At 41.6% G+C, this 22,471-nt stretch overlaps 1 protein-coding gene across 1 annotated transcript in view; it reads right to left on the reverse strand.

The window, feature by feature from the left end:
- Positions 1 to 18,079, reverse strand: part of RAI14 (retinoic acid induced 14) — a 180,533-nt gene extending 162,454 nt beyond the window's left edge. The window contains 1 exon segment of the mRNA XM_078153225.1: positions 17,874 to 18,079. The gene's annotated coding sequence lies outside the window, so the exon portion shown is untranslated.
- Between the last annotated feature and the right edge of the window lie 4,392 nt (positions 18,080 to 22,471).

Here is a 22,471-nt window from a genome sequence, read left to right on the forward strand (position 1 = left end):
GTACAAATTTGACCTCAGACCAAACACTTGATACTTACTAGCTGCATGAGCTTGAGCAAGTCACTTAACCCCAACTGCCTTAAAAAACACACACACACACACACACACACACACACACACACACACACACACACACACACACACACACACACACACACACACACATATAGAGAGAGAGAGAGAGAGGCATTAAACAAAATAGCATACAAAATGAAGGACAGTGGCACACATCCAAAGGAAGGAATCCAAGAAGGAGAAGAGACTGGAACCACGATGCTATAAAGCAGTTTTCCAAGCCATAGAGAGGCGACAGATCAGCCATAACCAGAATGATCTGATATTTTCAATGGATAACTCCTGCATTAATACATCCACATTTTTAACGAAAAAATGAGTTCAAATCAAAGTCAGCCATAACAAAGAGAACAATAGCGACTTCTCCAACTGACAGTGAATATAGTGGAGATAACTGCATTAGTCCACTCTACACACATGAAGTCAAATTTGAGTTGACCTGTGCTGAATCTTGAAGCTGATGTGAACCGCCACCATCACTCAAAATAGGCTCACGACATAAATGAGAACTACTGTGTTGCTTGTGGCACTGTATACTGTAAGATCACAGATTTAGAATTAGAAGGAACTCCAGAGGTCATCAAGCCCAACCCCCTCACTGTACAAATGAGGACACCAAGGCTTAGGAAGATTAAATGACTGGCCCAACGTCACATGGGTAATGAACACCAGAGGTGTGATCTGAACCAGTTGTTCTCTGACTCCAGGTTTAGTGCTCTTTCTGATTGAGTATGAAGTGTGTCAAATATACCCTTATCCGTATGGGAGTTAGGAATGCCAAAATTTTCCCTTTCTCAACATTATTCATATTCAATAATCTGATTTAAAAAAAAAACTTGGAAACTTTTTAAAAAAATGAAATAAGAGGAACTGTTATAACACAAAATTGTCAATAATTTTAGTTGTCCTCTTTTTGTAAAGGGTTTTTACCAATGAAAAATCAGTATGGTACAATATTTTTATCTTAAAATTTACATGTTACAAAATATAAATTCTTAATTTTATTTAAATAAAATATGAGCTAAGAAAATTATCTGCAGAAATTATTTTTAAAAATTAATTATTTTTAGTTTTCAACATTCACTTTCACAAGATTTTGCGTTCCAAATTTTCTCCCCATCCCTCCCCTTCCCACATGTGCATTCTGAATACCCAGTCTCCCAATCTCCCCTCCCTTCTATCACCCCCCCCTTATCCCCTTCCCCTTTTACTTTCCTGAAGGGCAGGATAAATTTCTATACCCCTTTGCCTGTATATCTTATTTCCCAGTAGCATGTGAAAATAATTTTTAACATTTGTTTTTAAAACTTTGGGCTCTAAAATCTCTCTCCCTTCCTACCTCCCCACTCACCCTCATTGAGAAGGGAAGCAAATAGATACAGGTTATACATGTGTAGTCAAAACACACCTATAATAGTCATGTTGTGAAAAACTAACTATATTTTCCTTCATCCTATCCCACCCCCCCCTTGTTTGTTCTATTCTCTCCTTTAACCTTGTCCCTCCTTAACAGTGTTTACTTCTGATTACCCCTCCCCCAACATGCCCTTCCTTCCATCATCCCCCCTCTTTCATCCCCTTCTCTCAAATTTTCCTGAAGGGTAAGATAGATTTCCATACCCAACTGAGTATGTATATTATTCCCTCCTTAAGCCAAATCTAATGAGAGTAAGATTCACTCATTCCTTCTCACCTTCCCCCACTTCCCCTCCACTGCAAAAGCTTTTTCTTGTCTGTTTTATGTGAGATAATTTACCCCATTCTACCTCTCCCTTTTTCCTTCTCCCAGTATAATTCCCTCTCACCCCTTAATTTTATTTTTTAGATATCATCCCTTCATCTTCAACTCACCCTGTGCCCTGTGTGTGTGTGTATGTGTGTGTGCGTATCTTCCCCTCCAATTACCCTAATACTAAGAAACATCTCACGAGTTACAAATATCATCTTTCCAGGTAGGAATGTAAACAGTTTAACTTTAATAAGTCCCTCATGATTTCTCTTTCCTGTTTACCTTTTCATGCTTCTCTTGAGTATTGTATTTGAAAGTCAAATTTTCTATTCAGCTCTGGTCTTTTCATCAAGAATGCTAGAAAGTTCTCCATTTCACTGAATATCCATTTTTTCCCCTGAAGGATTATACTCAGTTTTGCTGGGTAGGTGATTCTTGGTTGCAATCTTAGTTCTTCCAACCTCCAGAATATCAAGCCCTCCAGTCCCTTAATGTAGAAGCTGCTAAATCTTGTATTATCCTGATTGTGTTTCCACAATATTTGAATTGTTTCTTTCTGGCTGCTTGAAATATTTTCTCCTTGACCTGGAAACGCTGAAATTTGGCTATAATATTCCTAGGAGTTTTCCTTTGGGGATCTGTTTCAGGAGGTGACTGGTAGATTCTTTCCATTTTTATTTTATCCTCTGGTTCTAGAATATCAGGGCATTTGTCCTTGATATTTTCTTGAAAGGTGATGTGTAGGCTCTTTTTTTGGATTATGGCTTTCAGGTAGTCCAATAATTTTTAAGTTATCTCTCCTGGATTTATTTTCCAGGTCAGTTGTTTTTCCAATGAGATATTTTTACATTGTCTTCTATTTTTTCCTTCTTTTGGTTTTGTTTTATAATTTCTTGATTTCTCGTAAAGTCACTAGCTTCCATTTGCTCCATTCTCATTTTTAAGGAAGTACTGTCTTTTTATTTTCCTTTTTTTTGGTTTTAGGCAATTGGGGTTAAGTGACTTGCCCAGGGTCACACAGCTAGTAAGTGTCCAGTGTTTGGTCTGAGGCTGGATTTGAACTCAGGTCCTTCTGACTTCAGGGCCGGAGCTCTATCCACTGCACCACCTAGCTGCCCCAAGGAAGTATTTTCTTCAGTGACCTTTTGGACTTCATTTTCCATTTGGTCAATTCTGCTTTTCAAGAAATTCTTTTCTTCATTGGCTTCTTGGTCCTCTCTTGCCATTTGGGTTAGTCTATTTTTTAACGTGTTATTTTCTTCAGTATTTTTTTTTGGGTCTCCTTTAGCAAGCTGTTGACTTGTTTCTAATGATTTTCTTACATCACTCTCCTTTCTCTTCCTAGTTTTTCCTCTACTTCTCTTATTTATTTCTCAAAATCCTTTTTGAGCTCTTCCATGGCCTGGGACTGATTCATATTTTTCTTGGAGGCTTTGGATGTAGGAGCTTTGATTTTGTTGTCTTCTTTTGGTTGTATGTTTTGATCTTCTTTGTCACCAAAGTAAGATTCTGTGGTTTGCTTTTTTTTGCTCTTTGCTCATGTTACCAGCAAATTACTTGAGTTTTAAACTCTTTGTTAAGGCAGAGGTCTGCTTCCAGTGTAAAGAATGTACTGTCCCAAGCTTCAGGGGTTTTGTGCAGCTGTTTTCAGAGATACTTCTAGGGACCTGTAAATTTTCAGTTCTTTCAAGGTGAAGTGTTTACTCCTTTCCTGGCCTGTACTCTGGTCTACGAGTGACCACAAGTACTCTCTTCTGCCTTGGAACTGCGAGGATTCTCTCTGCACTGCCACCCCAAGCTCTACCACACCAGCGCTCCTCCTCGTCCCAGGAGCACCAACTAGAGCTGTGACCCAGATCCAAGCATGGGCAAAGCAAGAGAATCCTGCACCAGCGGAGAGATCCCTGCAATGCCCCTCTGATCAGCTGTTTGATCCCCACCACCATCTGAGCACCAAGAACTCCAAAAGTAGCCACCTCCTGGTGGCTGAGCCAAGACTGGGCCTGAACCACGCTCCTGTCTCACCCAGGTCCAACAGACCTTTCCTACTGACCTTCTAAGTTGTCTTTGGCTTCTGTGGGTTGAGAAGTCTGGAAACCACTACAACTGCTAGTGATTCAGTCCCCTGAGGCCAGCTCCAGATTCACTGAGGCCTGGTTTTTGTCTGAGTGGTCCATGCTGAACTGCATTCCTCTCCCAAACTGCACAACAGACTTTTCTCATCAGCCATCCAGATTGTCTTGGGCTGTAAATTTGTTTCACTCTGTCTTTTTGTGGGTTCTGCTGCTTTAGAATTTGTTTAGAGCCATTTTTTTTACAGGTATTTGTCGGAGTTTGGGGAAGAGCTGAAGCAAGTTACTGCTTTAAATCTGCCATCTTGACTCTGCCCCCCACAGAAGGTATTTTATAAAAAAGTGGGAGGACAACAATTTAGATGGGGATAATAAAGAGAGCTGGTCACTATATAACATTTGGAAACCATGACCTAATAAAGTATGTTAAAGGAACTGGGACATTTAGCTTAGAGAAAACAAGAATTGGAGGAACTAAGATTATGGTCTTCAAGTACAGAAAGCACTTCTTAATTACTTGAAAGGAGGATTAGTTTTGTGCTTTTCTTTCCTTTTTTGGTGAGGCAATTGGGATTAAGTGACTTGTCCAGGGTCACACTGCCAGTAAGTATCCAGCGTCTGGTCTGAGGCAGGATGAATTATACTACTTTTTTGGGGGAAGGATGAGGTAATTGGAGTTAAGTTGACTTGCCTAAGATCACACAGCTAGTAAGCATCAAGTATCTGAGGTCGGATTTGAACTCAGGTCCTCCTGACTCCAGAGCCAGTGCTCTATCCACTGTCCCACCTAGCTTCCCCTGATTAGCCTCAACCTACCCCTCCAACCTCCTTTTACTTCACTCCTCTTTGCAGACTCTACAGTCCAGCCTAGCTGGCTCTTCTTGCCATCTCTCACGCATGGACATTCCATCTCTTCTTTGGGAGCCTTTGCAATGACTGACTCCCCTTCCTCAAAGACTCTCCCCTCACCTCCATCCCTCATAATCTTGTTTCCTTAAAACTCAGCTCAAGCATCACTTTCTAGTTGAAGAATTTCCTGACCCTTCCAATGCTAGTACACCTCCAATTACCTAATCTGTTTAAAATTAATATAATTTTAATTGTTTAATATTTATTTAATATTATTTTAAATAGTTATTACCTAATATCATACTTCTTTGGTATATACGTACATGTGTACATGTTGTTTCTCCTGACAGAATTTAAGTTCCTCCAGGGCAGGGACTACTTAATTCACTTTGGTGAGCCCAGAGCAGGCTCTTCAGACATGCTTGTACATGATCATTCCCCCCAAAATGTTCCCTCCCCTCTTTCCAAAATTCCCTATTACTGTTTTAGAGCACCACAATCTTACCAGTCACTCTGGTTCACATTCTTCCATTTCTCTCATTCACTCAAATCTAGTCAGTTGCCAAGTCCTGACAATTCTATCTCTGCAATATTTCTCAAACACCTTACACAGGGTCACACAGCTAGTGTCTCAGGCCACATTTGAACTCAGGTCCTCCTGACTCCAGGGCTGGTGCTCTATCTACTGTACCACCCAACTACCCCTTCTTCTTTATTCTGGCCTTGCCCCCACCCTGGTGCAGGCCCTCATCACCTCATATCTACTGCAATAGCCTGTCAAAATGATCTCCCTGCCTCTCCCCACTCCAGTCCATCATCCACTCAGCTGTCAAACTGATTTTCCTAAAGTGCAAGTATGTCTACGTCACCTCTCCTTGCTCTCATCCATTCAAACAAGTATGATGGTTTCACAATGCCTCAATGTAGATCAAACGTAAAATCCTCTGGATTTTAAAGCCTTTTTCAATCTAGCTTTTCCCAACATTTCCACTCTTATTAAACCTTATTCTCTCCAATTACACCATGCAATCCAGCGTCTCTGGGATCATTGCAGTTTACTAGACAGCACATCTCTTTTTTTTGTTGTTTTTTGGTGAGGCAATCGGGGCTCGCCCCAATTGGGGTTGAACCCAGGATCACACAGCTAGTATCATGTATCTAAGGTCGAATTTGAACTCAGGTCCTTCTGACTCCAGGGCCAGTGCTCTATCCACTGCACCACCTAGCTGTCTCAACACATCTCTTTTTTTTAATAGCACTTTTGAGTTTGCAAAATGCTGTTGTTTTTTTAAATTTTTTTTGACATGTTTTGTTCTGTGAATTTTCTCTTCTTGTCCCTATGTCCCTCCTCCTCTCTGGCTTCTGGCTTCCTTTAAGTCTGATTCAAGTCCTATCTTCCAGAAGAAGCCTTTCCCTTAGTGTCTTCCTTTTGAGAATATCTCCAATTTGCACCAGTTGATCTATTTTGTACATAGCTGTTTGCGTGCTGTCTCCCCCAGTGAACTGTGAGATCCTCGAAAACAGGGGCTGTATTTTGCCTTTCTTTTTCCCCCCAGAATTTTGTCAAGTGCCTGGTACGTAATGCTTTTTTACTTGACTTTATCTTTTCAATTCAAACAAACATTTATTAATAACCCACTATGTGTTCTAGGCACATAAAGACCCACCTCCCACCTCCCAAAAAGGGGGGGGGTATGGAACAATTCTTGACCTCAAGGGGTTTAACTTCGGCTGGCAAGATATCCCAGCTAGCACATGCTACAGTGCAGGGTATGCTCAGTAAGCACCTGTTGACTGACTGGGTGCTGCCATAGGAACCAAAGCCAATGGGGGCACTGAGAAATACTGAAGGAAAGAATAAGAATTGGGGGCAGCTAGGTGGAGCAGTGGATAGAGCACCAGCCCTGAAGTCTGGAGGACCTGAGTTCAAATCCGGCCTCAGACAAAACACTCGAGGCTTACTAGCTGTGTGACCCTGGGCAAGTCACTTAACCCCTATTGCCTACAAATAAATAAATAATTAAAAAAAAAAGAATGAGAATTGGTATGGCTTCACACTCCACATAGACCCCAAAGAGCAGTCTATCATGTTTTGGCAATAGTTCAGAAAGCTGCCCTTCAACATGCCTGCCACATTGCCAGGACAATTCTATCCCTACAAGATAAACTGTCCTAATGCGCTTGGCAAAGGCCCATTTGCCAGTTTCATTTACAGCATAAAAATAAAAGGCTAACTTTTTCATAATTAACACTGCAATCAATGTTTTAAAAGGGAGGGAGAAGGCCTTCTTTAGCAATGCCATCCAATAAGACATGCATGGAGGACAGTCAGGAATATGTACAGACCCTATTTTTTTTTTGAAGGAGTATACAAAAGCACTCAAGGCCCTGGAAGCCTGCCACCAAATTCAGAAATCTACATCAGTTTGGGTAAGATCCTCATTCTGTTTCTTTTACTAGAGTGGATGTAAACATGGGCTTCCAATGTAAGAGGAATCAAACACCCTTTGTTACAAGGGGTCTGCATTTAAAATAATTGGGGGAATGTTGTGAAGGAAAGAAAGGAAATGTTGCCCAGTTAAGACATGGTCTAAGCAACTGGTCAATGCCCAAACAAGAAATGAGAAAATGCAATAGGACATCTGTGTGTTTTTATTTTAAAGTACTATTTTAGAGAAATTAAGTTTCTTCTCTGTCTACCTCAGTTTCCTCAACTGCAAAATGGGGATAATAATAGCACCCACCTTCCAGGGTTGTTGTGAGGATCAAATGAGATAATATTTGTAAAGAGTTTAGCTGAGGTGCTTGGGACATAGCAGGTACTTATTAAATGCCTGTTCCCTTCTCTTCCCCTCCCCCATTGTATGTATCTTCTTAGAGTTTAGAAACTCCAGAAGAGGGGCAGTAAAGGGAGAAGAAAGGGGCAATAGCTAGAACCACAAGGTATAGAAGGGTTCAAAGAAAGGACAAGTTAGCCTGGATTAGTCAATCAGTACCAAAACTCTCAGGATGTGTCAAAAGAAAACATATAGATTATGGTGGCCATGAATACTCCTTCTAAAAGCTCATGGAAAAGGAACGGGACTATTTTCTCTAAAACAAGCACAATAGCATTAACCTATTTCTTCACAGAAGAAATAAAATGCTAAGAAGGCTAACCAATCAATTCACATCGCTAATAATACTGGCCCCCCAAAAACTCAACAGAACAGTCTTTATCTGGGTTCTCTCTCATACTGCACAGAAGTCTTAGTAAACCTTTATGGATGAGATATCTTAGTTCTCTCCTGGTGTCACTGCCATCTCCTCCACACCCATGTTTTGGTGAAAGGAAATGTCTTAAAGCAATGGCTTGAAAAGCCTTTTGGCTCCCAAATGCTTCACTATGGAATCAAGGCTGAGAAATACATCCATTTCCACACCCATTTCAGAGGCTCAAGATAACCACCATCCCCAGGAATCTTACCCCTTGTGCACTGTAGGCTTTTGATCTGCTTGACTTGATAAAACAGACTGTGCACCTGATTAATCTGTGATCATTAACACAAAACAGATTTTGAAAGCTATTTCTGTATTGGAAAAAGGTAACTGAATGTTATCATCACCTGGATAATCAAACATAGGACTTATATGTCTGAACGTGTTGACACAGCTTGGCAGATATTTCTGCCCCACAGAGTGTCCTAAGTGATAATGATGACAATTTAATTTACACATTGTATTTTTACATTCATGTATGCATACTTACATATTATATCTTATTTGACTCTTAGAGCACTGTAAGGCACTAGTACAAATATCTCAATTTAATAGATGAGGAAACTGAGGTTCATAAGGTTAAGTGCTCTATTTAAAGTCAAAAAGCTAAGAAGTGTTAAGAGCCCAAACTGAAATCCTGATCTTCCTACTTAAAACTATTGTGTTTTCCAAAAAAACACACTGTCTCTCACAGATTGTTTTGTCCCTATTTATCTCCTCTTTCCCTTAAACAAAAAAGCAACCCTGATGGCACCAAAGATACGTGTGTCTTGATAGTATGTCCCATAATGGACAAAACTAGAACGCCCATCCCATGCTACCTCGCCAAAGTACAGAAGTATCAAATACAGCCAGTGTGCTCAATTCAATCATTATGGCAAGACAGCTCTCCCTAGTTGTGGAAAGTATACTTGTTTCCCCTATGGTCCTATATGACCATATGCAAGTTAATTTTATTGATGTTGATATTCAATGTGCATAGTTTTGGGTATACCAACATAACTCATCAGGTTGGGTTGTTTTGAAGAAGAGATGAATGGAGGAAAGTTAAATCTAGAGGTGCTACTTTGCCCTCACAGATACATCTGTGGGCTCCTCCATTCTGATTTGAGGTCATAAGACCTTCCATGACTTGATGAGTTACGGATGCCTGGGATACAGAAAGCCTACTGTTTCTTCTTGTACTAGTCCTTGGCCAGCACTTCCTAGGGGATGATCTGGCCCTGGAAAATTTAAACCCTAATGTCCAAAATGAATCCATTACTTTATTTCATGCAACCAAGTTTTCATGAAAACAAACCTGTAACAGCACTTAAAAGAATTATAATACACAAAGTACGGTGTCATTCTTACTCAAATGTACGGATGGCAAGACAATCAGCAACTAATGCAAGTAATTTAAAAATCTCACACAAGGTTGTACTGTGTAGTCTTGACATGTTCTTAGTTTTTTGTTTGTTCCCCCCCCCCTTTCTCACAATTCAATGGCCTACGATGGAAAAAGCATTACCCACTCCCGTTGTATATCCTTTGGATACTTGGGAGTCATAAGAGATGATGATCATGATTTAAGTTTGCAAGGGACAGCCCATAGACAGTACTGCCATGTTCCCCCCTTAATAAGAAGAGCACACCCTAGTACATCATAATATCTCTAGTTCATCTCCTCTCACAGTAAATCACCGTAACGTTCACTTTTCTCAATATTTCAGCCAGAATAAGGGACTGAGAATACTTAGTGGAATTGGGACAAGGTGAGAAATATTACTGTGTTAAAATCTTGAAAAACCTGAATTCTTTACAGAATAATCCAGTTCCTTTAAAATGAAAATAAAACATTCTATGAAGAGCAACCAAAAATCTGCCTAGGATTTACAAAGGAAAGAAGCCAAATAAACAAGCCTAATTTTCCTCTTGCCAAATGTAATACTCAATAGAAACAGGGAAAGCAGAACTGGGGTCTCAATTATCCTTAAGTCCATTAAAATGCCAGTTGGAGCTCAATATAACTTAAAATGCTTTCTGGTTCGGTGGTTTGATCAGTCCTCGGGCTCCATCTACCCAAACTGACTTCATCTTCTCCTAAGACTTCTAGTGGCACAGCTGCTGTCACCAAAAACTCATCGTCCTGTACCAAACTGGTCACCAGCCTCTCCAAATGTAGTGAAGCTGGACCCCATACAAGAGACAGAACATCCACCACCAGTCCAAATGTGAAGCTTTTCCAGTTTGGCAAGCCCCTCCAGGGACTGTTTCTTTCCCTGTCAAACCATCACCAAGGCACCAGGATGAGGCATCTCAGTAGGACTTTTGTGGAGTTCCAAAATATGCTGGATTAACCATTGCTTAGAGAGGAAACACAGGATAATGGGTGAGACCTAGGTTAAATTTCCCCTTTTTACACTTACTGGGTGGGTAGCCAGTGGCAAAATCATTTAACTTATAACACCCACACGCAACACTCTCTAAGACAAAGAGGAAGAGGATTTCTATTGGGAAATTCTCATTAGAATGTAGACTTTACGGGTCAGCAAGGTGTGCAGTGGATAGAGCACCAGCCCTGAAGTCAGGAGGACCTGAGTTCAAATCCAGCCTCAGACCAAACACCTGACACTTACTAGCTGTGTGACCCGTGGCAAGTCACTTACCCCCAATTGCCTAAAAAGAAAAAAAAACATAATGTAAACTTTATATAAGAGCAAGAACTTATTTTGTATTTGTACCACAGTGCTAGGCAAGTAGTGCTCAATAAATGCTTGTTAACTGAATGATTTACCATGCAGAAGAAATGATAATTTGGGTTAAAAAAAGCTCTTGAATTAGACTGAGGATGCTTGAATTAGGCTGAGGATATATGGCTTGATGTTACCTCACATAGACAGGTTTAACAAGATGTGAAAAGGTAGGGATCAGGGAGGGAGAAAAGAGGAATCCTCCATTCTTTTACTTTGAACAAACACACTTCCTTCACAAATGGATTGTGCAGTTACTTAAGAGACATGAATTGGCAAAACACATTAAAAAAACAAAAAACAAAAAACAAGACTTCACCTTCAGCCCACCTCAGGAATGACCAATAATTATGGAAGCACGGAGACACAACATCAAGATCGCAGATTTAAAGCTAGAATGAGGTTATCTAGTTCAATTCTCTCATTTTAACAGATGAAAAAACTGAGGTTCAAAGAGGCAAAAAGACTTAAAAACAACTTCATACAGGTAGAAAGCTACAGAGTTGGATCTTGAACCTTGGTCCTCTTAACTCCCAAACCAGCATTTTCTAATATACCACCTTGTGCATCTCTTTGAATGCCTCTTATCACAGAAGAGATGGACATACAAGACTGGCAAAGACTGGATTTGAGTGCAGTTTCCATAAGTAACAAACACCACATAGGAAAGAGCATGTTAATTAGAGGAAGAAGGGACCTTAAAAATGATTCACTCCAACTCCCTCATTTTAAAGGTGAGGAATCTGAGGCTCAGAGAGATGAAGTGATTGTTCACACAAACAGCAAGTTGATAATCTGGACCCATTCAAACCCATGTCTTCTGACTCCAAAAGCAGGGCTTCTTCCATCATACCACAACACTTCCATCACATTGTGCTTTGCCAGCGTAGGAAGGTTTCAATAAATACGCTGCCAACTTTGACACTCTTTATTAGTGTCAGCACTCCAGATACACATTACAAAAAAATGAAACCAACTATTCAGCCATTAAAAAAAAGTATGAACTAGCCAAATTTTTGGTTTAATCTGCCCACTCTCACTAGCAGTGCAGGGCTTGATGTCAGCAAGCATCAATGGGTGAAGAATAGCCATAATAATGGCTTGTATGTGTACTCAATTTTGTAATGGTCAAAGAACTTTCCATTTAAATTATTTCATTTAATGTACAGTTTATAAACAAGCCTCCAAGACAGTTCCCCTTTCCCTTGTCCAGTTGCCTCCCCCTTTCCATACAAGATGATGAAACTCAGACTAAGTGACTTGCCCAAGTTCACAATTAGCCAAATGGCCAAAAGACAGGGCCAAAGTCAAGTAAGTATTCTAATTCCTACATCTAGTCTTACACCCCTAACCCTTCATTTCTTCGGCCTACCCTGATTTACATAAGCATCTTAAATGGGTAAACTAAAAATGTTCCTAATCAAAGATTTTTTCTTCAAAACATTTAAGATTTACTAATTCTTAATTATTTAATTGTTTATTCTCTCTCATTGGTTTTGGCAGTGAAGCTACTCGTCAAGTCTGTGACTGAATTTACTAACTTCCACAATCAGGTTTGTTGTCAAAGGGAATAATCACTTCACTGTGGATAAAAGGGAAAGATATAATACTATGAAGGGGACAATTTTCCCATGATTTTAAAAAAAAAAACCTGTTCTATTCAGAATGTTTTTGGGGGAACGGACAAAGGATAATTTATTTTTTTAAAGCATATTTTCACCTTATAGACTCTGAATTATTCAGCTTTTCCAATCTTCACAAATAAAATGCCTTGATCATGGGATCTTAGCTCATGACTTGAAGTTTCCACAATTAACACTATCTGATGAGTAATTTTCTGTAATCACTGTTAACCCATTCCTTTCAACAACATTTCTTTCTGGAGATTAAAATGATCATCCATTCTCCAATAAGCTTATACCCTCATGAGCATATCAAAATGGTTTATGGAAAATCCTAGAATTTTATTCTTATCACACTCTTAAAATAACACACTAAGGCTTTCAGATTTTTAGCTCTGGATTTTTTTCTTTTTTAAGCTGATTTTTTTTCATGGCAGAACAAGAAAATGCAACTGGTTTTCATTACAAGAGCCCACATTATGATCTAGAGTCTAGACTTTGTCATAATGGAAAGTTGAGGAGTATGTGTGACAATTCTCAGCACAGTATGAGTTTAGGCAGCTTCTAGGTATTTCTGTTTGTCTAATTTTCCTCCATAATGAAATATACATTTGGAAGGGGGGAAGAAGATTGCTGCAGGAGTATCAGAGATAAATGTACAATAGTTGAGACAATCAAGACGGTCACATCTGCAAGAATACAAAGGTACACAGCTCCTTGTTCTTAAGAGCTCTCAGGAGGCTAAGTTCATTGAGATCAGTATTTTGCTGTTTTGACAGATGCCTTTGTGGAATGGAGAAGTAGGCGAGACATGTTTATGCATCTCCCATAAGTAAACCTTCTGAAAGACAGGTTACTAAGAAAAGGAAGAGTGGGCGATCACAGAGCAGAGCCTAAGTTTTCTTTTTGATTCAGAATTACCAAGTGCTGTGTGAACTAAATGGAACAATTTGGTAGATGACCTTGTGGAGGCTAAGCACAAGGAAAACTTAGTGTGAGCATTTCTAGATATGTTGGTACCACCAGGATGGATCAACATAATTGGTTTCTATACCGGAACATTCAAGAAATAAAAAGCTGACTTTAAATACAGCACATATATATTTTTTAAAACCTTCTTCAAATTCAGCTCTGCTGTACAGGACCACAGCTTCTTCATCTGTAAACCAAAAGGCTGAACTAGATGATCTCTACGCTTTCTTCAACATCTAACATCTTATGGTTCTATGATTTCTATGGAAAATAAAAGACAGCTAGCACTGACCTTCAGCATAAAACTATGACATGGGGATGTGGGGACAGGATCAGATTCATATTCATAGCACATTTTAGGATGATAGAAAATGATGAGAGAGAAACTTACGATAGAAATGGCAAGGAAATATTTGAATTCCTTTAGACCCACTACAGACACATCATTGTAGTCTGCAAAATGTTAACCGTCAGTATCACAACCACATTTTCTTCTTCTGTGCACAATGGCTTTATCACAGATCTCACAGAATATTAGACCTGGAAGGGATCCCACAGGAATCATTTAGTCTAGCCCCTTCACTTCTACAAATGAGGAAACTAAGGCCTAGAGCCACATAATTTATTGGCAAGATCAAGACCAGGACCCAGGTTCCTTCCTGTCTGTCCAGTCTCGTCATTTCACAACTTTGGCATCTGGTACTCCAGTGGTGTCAAACTCAAATAGAAATGGCTTAGAAAACCACAAATAACATTATCTATATTGCATTGCATATTTATTTTGTTAAGCATTTTCCAATTACATTTTAATCTGATTCTGGCCTAGCTCCAGAGTTTGTTGGGAGTTTGACACCTCTGTTGTATTCCACAGATGGGAAGCTATTTTTTTGTTGTTGCTGTTTTCAAGTTTTAAATGACGGCACTTTGACAGGTCAAACCTAGTCAAACTCAAAATTATGACTAGCAACTAAACTCATAGCAAAATAGACTAAAAAAAGATTCATAGGTTGATAAAGGAGATTACAGCAATCATGTATATGACCATGGGTAAATAACTTAATTTTTCTAGATTTCAGTTTATTTCATCTGTAAAATAAGGAGGGGTTGAAGCATTTGATATTTACAGGTCCCTTCTAACACTAAATCCTATGACTAGTCTATTGAACCAGTCTGAAGGAACAGGTTCCAAAGGAACACAAATCTAAATAGAATTAAAGTCAACAATCATGTCTGATTTGTTAGTATGGACCCTATTCCCAAACTACAAAGGAAAGCAAACCCATAACTCATTAAAATCTCCAAGTTGTTAAATTCAGTTTGGAACTTGTGACAAAACTATCTGCATAAAGAACTAAACTCTGAACTAGGCTGGAGACTTGGATTCAATTTCAAACTGTGCCATTAACTAGTTGTGTGACCTAAGATAATTTATTTTTTCACTTAAAGCTTCAGTTTTCTCATCTACGAAATGGAAATGACACTTGTCCTAGCTACCTCACAATTGCTTATGAGGATAAAGTGATGTTAAATTATAATTTCACTGAGGGTGGCATGGCATACCAGAGAGAGGATCTGACCTTGCTTTGAACAAGACCAGCGTTCAGTCCCACCTCTGACACCACTGACCATGTGACCCTGGTTAAAGTACCTAACAACCTCTCATGCCTCTGGGCAAGGCTCTAAGGCTATAAAGCTGGAGAGCAGGAGATAGCTTGCACTGACAGAGGCAGTCTCTTCATCCAGGGAAATCCATGGAGCAATGAAACTCTGAGGGTTTTCCCCTCCCAGACTGATTCTTTTGTGCAGGCAAACTAGGCCATCTTTTGCCTCAATTCTTACCCAGCCTTTAACTACTGAATGGGTGTTGCCTCAGACAAACTGGGACCTGGGAAAGACCTTAGCTTAAAAAGGCCAAGGTCTCCCATAGCATCCCGGGCCACTGTCAGTTGTCCTGACCTATGTCTTGCCACTGGACTCCGATGACTGAAGGAGAGTGAGGCTGATGACTTTGTACAGCTCTGCCTCACTTAAAACCAGTTCACTTGCAAGTCAAGACATCACCCTCCAGATGTCATTGGTCCTGTTTGAGAATTAAGTATGAATGGCAATATAGCAATGAAATCACTGAACAATACTAAAACCTTTTCTATTGAGGGCAGCGAATGTCCTATGCCTCTTTTTAACCAAAATCTGTAGCGTTCGTTCTTTTAATGTCTCAGAACGTAGATTTTGAGTTGGAAGAGACCATGGCGGTCATCTAGTCCAACCCCCTCATTTTGCTAATGGGAAAACTTAGGCACAGTGAAGTTAAATGAATTACCAAATACTATACAAGAACTGAGACTTGAACCCAGGTTCTCTGATTCCAAATCCAGCCCCACTGTATATGCTCAAAATTTATTGTAGAAATACTCCATGAAAAGAAGATAAAAAATCTGAGGCATCAAAGTAATAATAAAAACATGAGACACAAATAACTTGAATGGGTGAATATGGCACTATGAAAGTTCATGAATGAAATCTCCAAAACAAATTAAAAACTTGTAGCAGTCACTAGTACAGAACAGGAAGCTTTTTAACTGTGACAGAAATCCTGTACTGTAGTCTCTAGTCTGAGTTATGTAAGCACTGGGTAAGCTTACCAGGGCAGGATATAATTCCACAAACAAAGTTTTTAACTTTATCACCCAGGAAAATAATGAGACATTTGGTTGATATCATGAAGAATAGGCCATTAAATTACATGTGTCAGTAATAATACACACAACTCCTGAACACCCAAAACACAGACTAAAGAATAAGTATATTCTAGGCTGCTCTCAGCCCACACCAAGTTTGGCGCTTGTATTCACTCTATTTCTCTGTTCAAATCACAGCTGGAATAAACTCTACGCCAGTTTCTTAATTCCCTTCTGCTGTTACTATTGATCTAAGTAACCATTTCCTTCACTAGCTCTAACAGACCAACCCAACCCCCTAATTTTTCTCTAAGGATCTGGAAATATTTCCACAAACCAAAGTGGTTTTTCATTCTTCTTTCACACAAGTGAAACTGGAAACACTGTTAAATCAGCTGTCAATATGCAATCCAATGCAATGATCTGAGATAATCAAATCCAAGATGTCAGGATCCAATTTACCTAAGAAGCTCTGCAAAAATTAAAGTTGCACTGGACTCTGTTGGTTGGAAGCAAAAAATAAGCCTAGATTTCCCAGATTCACATGTCCCTGGAAGCAACCTATGACTCCCATTCTTTAAACTTGGCTACACTCATTACTCACCCATTAACTCCATCTCTCTAGAATCCTTCATGCTACCCACCCCCTTATTCTCCACCACAAAGGGGAAACAAAGACACTCAAAAGAGTCACCGGTAAATTTGTGGTTACCCTATATCTGGCCTTAGCTCGTCTGCTTGCCTGCACAACCGGACAACTCCGGACTCAAACAAACTTCATACAAAGCTGCACAAGTCAGCAGCAGTCAGAGGACACTAGTTTGCTGACCGAGTACCCCTACTGACCCCCGAAAACCCCAAACTAAATCAAGGCTTCTTAAGAAGCCTACAAATAGTCCTCCTACCCTGAAAGGCAGCTTTTCCCACCCCTTTAAAAGCTGCAGGGAGGAAAAGAAAGGGAAGAAGGAAGAAAAGGGAGGAGGGAGGAAAAGAAAGGGAAGAGGGAGGACACCTCACCACACCACCAGTCTGGAAATCAAGCCTGGGTTCTTGGGAAAGCCAAAATAGATGATCTGAAACCGAAGGAGAACAATAGCCAGGCTGAGCCGCAAGAAGCCCCTTTGGGGGTAGCAGGCGGGCTACTACTCCCTCTCACGAACTCCCTTCTCAATCTCTGCAAACTTCAGCAGTCTGGAAGAGATGTGAGCCAAGGGGAGGGGAGGGAATCTCGGCATCGGAGTCTCCCGACCGGTCAGGAGCTGGGCGCAGGGAAAGGCAGTTCGCCAGCCCAGGGACTGAGAGCAGGTGGGGAAGGGGTCGTCTGCATCCTGCCACCCTCCTTTTTCCCCCTCCCCGTTTTGTAATTCATTCCCACCCCACTCCCCAACCCCAGACGAGCTCTCAAACCCTTCGCAGTGGGAAGACTGCTGGGGGCGGAGGAGTTTAAGGCTATGGAAGAAGATCCTTCTCCAAACTTTGCCCTGCTCCCCTTCTGCATCCCTAAACTAAGCCACCTCCCCCCTTCCTTCTCAAACCAAACCGATCCAGACAGTTTGCAAGGGGGGAGTGAGCTCCTTCTCCTCCCTTCCCTTTCCCATCCCCAAGCCGCCGGCAGAGCAGGAAGGAGGGAGAGTTGGTACCTCTGTGCCCCCAAGTCTGTCTCTGCCCCCAACGAGGCGTCGCTATCGCATTCTGCCTCCTTTTCCCTCGGCCCCACTGTCCCGCAGCTCCATTCGCTCCCGCTCCAGACACAAAGAGAGGGAGAGACACTATAGGGCGCCGGCACTGCCCCCTGGGAGGGGGGAGGGGGAGGGAAGGCGGGGGTGAAGGCGGACCTAGGGTGAGGGCGCCGGGCAAGTCCCAAAGTCTCCGCGCCATACACTCACCCCATAGAAGCAGCTCCAGACCCGCCGGCGAAGCGAGCCCGCCAGCAAGGGGCAAGCACCACGGACGCCCGCCACCCGCTTCCCTAAGGAAGCCGCTGCAGCTGCGCCTGCTTCCTTCTTCTCCTCCTCCTCTTCGTCCTCCTCCTCCTCCTCCTCCGCTTTCTCCACCTCCCTCCCGCGGCTGCGGGTGGTCAGTGGGCGCCTCGGCTCCCGGGGCTGGGCGGGGGCAGCGCAGTACCACCACGTGGCCGCCAGGCGCCGGCCCCCGCCGACCTGGAGCAGGAGAGCGAGGGGAGGTGCTTGCCATTCCCCACCCCTTCCACCCGGCCGGCCGGCGGGGCCAAAAATTCCTCGAGTCAGGTGACCCGGAGCTGGGCACTCCGTCCGGACCTGACGGAGGTACTCCTGGGCTCGTTCTGAACCACCCGGTTTTGCCGCCAGTGCCCCTCTGCCTCGAGTTTGCTTCGTGGGGGGTTGCTTCTTGCTCCACTACTGTTTTCATCTTTCTTTGCTGAAGCTAGGAAAAGCTAAGATTGCCTTTGACCCTGAGTTTTAGAATCAATCAATGAAAAAGCATTTATTAAAGCCTACAGTGGACCTGGCCCTGACCTAAGGCAGGGACATGAACCAAAGTGAACTAATAAGCAGAAGAATAGCTGAGATTCTGACTGGTGCGGGGAGGAGGGGGTACCCCAACCATTTTCTTTTTAAATAGAACCGAAAGAAAAAAAAGTAAAGAACCTGTTAGAGAAGATTGAATCAGAACCAATGCTGTAAGTACACTATCTAAAATGATTGAACTAAAGCAAAACTGGAATGTTCTCTTACCTGAGCCAGTATTTCATCTGGTTGCAGTACAGATCAGGGGTAATACAGAATCAGAGACATTTTGAAGTAGGAAGAGGAAATATTTGAAATGGAAAATCTTTACTATTCCTTCTTCCTCTCTCCTCCTTGATGATACAATAGGCTTTGGCTGCATTTTAAGAAGACGCACTAGCTTCCAGACTTTCTCTTCCTGATTGTGCTGCACAAACATTTGCCAAGGAATCTCACCAGCTTCCCTTTTTATACGCACATGTAACCCATCTCTTCTGACAGACGAGTGTTCCATCTTCTTCCCCTTAGATCAGGGGTTGCAGTCTGTCAAATCCTATGGACCCCTTTACAGATTTTTTTTTAAGTAATTGAAGGAAATTCTAAATTTCAGTTACATGTTAGTGAAAATAAAAGTATTTTTCCCCCATCCAAGTTCATAGATCCCAGGCTAAATACTGCTGCTTTAGGTAATAATCTATATGATGCATTGTACTAACCTAATTGAAGCCCAGGCCCTGAATACTGAATTTGACTCCCGTTAGAATGTGAGCTCTTAGAATGTGAGATCTAGGGTAGGGACTGTTTTTCCTTTCCCCCCCTTTTTTTGTATCCCCATCACTTTGCACAATACTTGGCACATAGTAAACAGTCCATAAATGCTTGTTGACTGAGTGACTTGTTTCTAGGTTTGGTGCAGGGGTATTCAGTTCTCTGGAAAGTAGCTCAGGTTAGTAAGATAGAACATAAAATAGATTTTATAAGAATACAATAATTACAGAAAGAATTTCACAGAATCATAGAATTTAAATGTGGAACATTTAGATCTTAGAAGGCATTTAATCTAACCTACTCCCAAAATGAGGATTTGTGCTGAAGCACATAGATGGTCAAGAAAACTCTCATCTGCCCCCAGAGATCTGTACAGTTATTGCACACTTAAGGCACCATTGTGGTTTTGAGGCTCACCTGAGTGGAGAAATAACTTGTTGTTCTCAGAAAGTCAAGCAACACTCCGCAGCCAGAGTTATCCCCCACCTTGCCCAGAAACCTATTATACAATCAATCCAGACTTACAGACTACTCTGAGGTCAAGGTTTCCCACCCAATCCTGGGAAAGAACTTGAGGTCACTGGAGTATTGACCCCCCCCACCAGAACCTGCACATTTCACAACATTCTCAGTGCCAGTGAAAGACATGGTCCAAGTTTGTTGCTCTTCATTACAAGTCTGAGCCTCACTGTTTCTAGGTTCTAGCTTCTGCTCTGGTTCTTGTTCATGCCTTGCCAAAACAGTCTGTCTTCTTCCTTTGGTACTCTGCTTCCACAGAAAACTACAAGGCTGAAATAACCTTCAGTGGTCATCCTAATGCAACTTCTTTCTGAAAAAAGGATCTCCATTACCACACAGCCAACAAATGGCAATCTAGCCTTTGCTTAAAAGACCTCCAGTGAGAGATATTTCCCAAAGCGGCCCATTTAACTTTTGGATAGCTCTTATTTTTAGAAAATTTTTTCCTGATGTCAAGTCTAAATTTGCCTCTGTAACTTCTGTCCATTTCTCCCACTTCTGCCCTCTAGAACCAAATTTAGCAAGTCTGATTAGGAGGCAGTGTGGAAAGAACTCTGGCTTTGGAGTCGGAAGTTATGACTGAAGCTAATGACCTGGGTGACCTTGGGCAAGTCACCTAAACTTATTGGCCTCAATTTCCTCACCTGTAATATGAGGGGGTTGATTTTTATATGGCCTCTGGGATCCCTTTCAGCTGTATAACTCTTGACTCTAATTTTTCTTCCATGTGACAGACTTTTAAGTGAATGAAGACAACTGTCATGTTCTTCTTGAGCCTTCTCTTTGGATTAAAAATTCTAGTTCCTTTAACTTGTGGAGTGGACTTCACCATTGTGGTTGACCTCCTCTGAACCCGTAGCAATCCCATTTTTAAAATGACATTGATGCCTAAGACTTAACATGATGCTTCAGATAGGAATGGATGCTACGCCTCTTTTTTTTTTTAAGTGAGGCAATCGGGGTTAAGTGACTTGCCCACGGTCACACAGCTAGTACATGTCAAGTGTTTGGTCTGAAGCCGGATTTGAACTCAGGTCCTCCTGACTTCAGGGCCAGTACTCTATCCACTGCACCACCTACCCATCCCTAGGCCTCTCTTAATGAGACTAAAGATTGTGTTAAGGTTTTTACCCCTTGCCATATCACATTGTTGGCTCATATTGAGCTTGTAGTCCACCAAAACCTCTAGATCTTCTTCTGTTCCTCCACTCCTACATCTCTAGATCTTCATTGCTCCCTGACATGTACTCTTTGATGCAGTGATACAGTGCTCTTGGCTATTTTGGAAACAAGACATTCCATCGTTCAGCTCTGGGGCAGTTTTTTTCTGGCTGTCCCCGATGCCTAAAATGCATTCCTTCCTCTTGGGCAACTACTCACTTCCCTGGCTTCCTTTAAGTCCCAACTAAAATTCCATCTTTTACTGGAAGCCTTCCCCAAGCCCTTAATTCATGTGCCTTCCATCTGGTAACTATTTCCTATTTATCCTGTATATAGCTTGCCTTATATATGTGTTAGCATGTTGTTTCTCCCATTAAATTGTAAGCTCCTAGAGGGCAGGGACTGTTTCTTTTTGTATCTGTAGTGCTTAGCACCGTGCTTGGCACATAGTAAACATCTGATAAATGTTCATTGATTGGTTAATTGTGTAGTGTCACTCCCTCTCCTATTGTGTGTAGTTCAGCTTTGCCTCAATATCTTGCCTAATTAGGCTTGGAGGTTTGCCATTCTGCTACACTGTTGCTGCCCCTGTTTCCATTTCTACTTTTGTAATCTACTTCCCCTTCCTTAGGAGGGTATCATGGCTCCTAAAAAGACAGTTATGTCCAAGAGAGCTAGTAACATTTCCAGCCGTTCTGTTCAGACCCCAAACCCCACATGGCTGGCACAGTAAAGGTCACTTACCCCACTTGTGAAGACTTTTTAATCTCAACTGATGTGACATGTAAAGTAGCTCTCATTCCTAGCCAAGTTAGGAACTCCATTTACCTGTTCCCTGGCTCAGGTGCAAGAGAAATGTGTCCTTTTTCTGAGTCTTCACGAGGTTGGACTGAACACTCCTTTTATTTTGCTTTTCTCTCTCATCATTTCTCTCTCTCCTTCATGCCCTGATTAGAGTCAGGGCATGCAAACGACCCTGAAACATGAAAAAGCCTCAAGAAACCCTTAGGAAGGAACCCTGAAAGCTAGAAGGAAGCATCTGCAAGCACAATAGTGAAGGCTTCTATCCTCATTGCATACACATCCACACACTGCCTCACCCAGCCTGGGGCAAGTGGCACATAATGCCATCTCAAATCAGTTGTTTTAAAAGACAAATTGAGTTGGAGAGAGGAGAGGAGGGGAAGGGAGGAGAGACTTTGCACTTCAATTCCCTCGATGGAGAGATAAGAGTCCCTAGGACACCCAGAAGATGCTGCTAGGGAGGCCACAACCCAGGTAGGGCAGGCTAGGCTGGCTAGGTTACTTATCCTGGGTGTGGCTGCTGCTAGGTGAGAACACACACCATTTCTTAGCTTCTTATTTGGATTAATTATGTTGTTGATTAGGTAGTAAGTTCAATTATTTCTCTGTTACCTAGGACTGCTATGAGCTGTCCTTTGAATTTTGTGGCCTGACATAAAGTCATCCATCCTGCTTCACACACCTTCCCATCCCCATGTTTTTCTTAGACAGTCTAAAATGCTACAGTATTGTCTTCTGTGTCAATA

Source organism: Phascolarctos cinereus, unplaced genomic scaffold, assembly GCF_003287225.1.
Source record: "Phascolarctos cinereus isolate Bilbo 61053 unplaced genomic scaffold, phaCin_HiC Scaffold_4;HRSCAF=312, whole genome shotgun sequence".
In the NCBI taxonomy this organism is placed as follows: Eukaryota; Metazoa; Chordata; class Mammalia; order Diprotodontia; family Phascolarctidae; genus Phascolarctos; species Phascolarctos cinereus.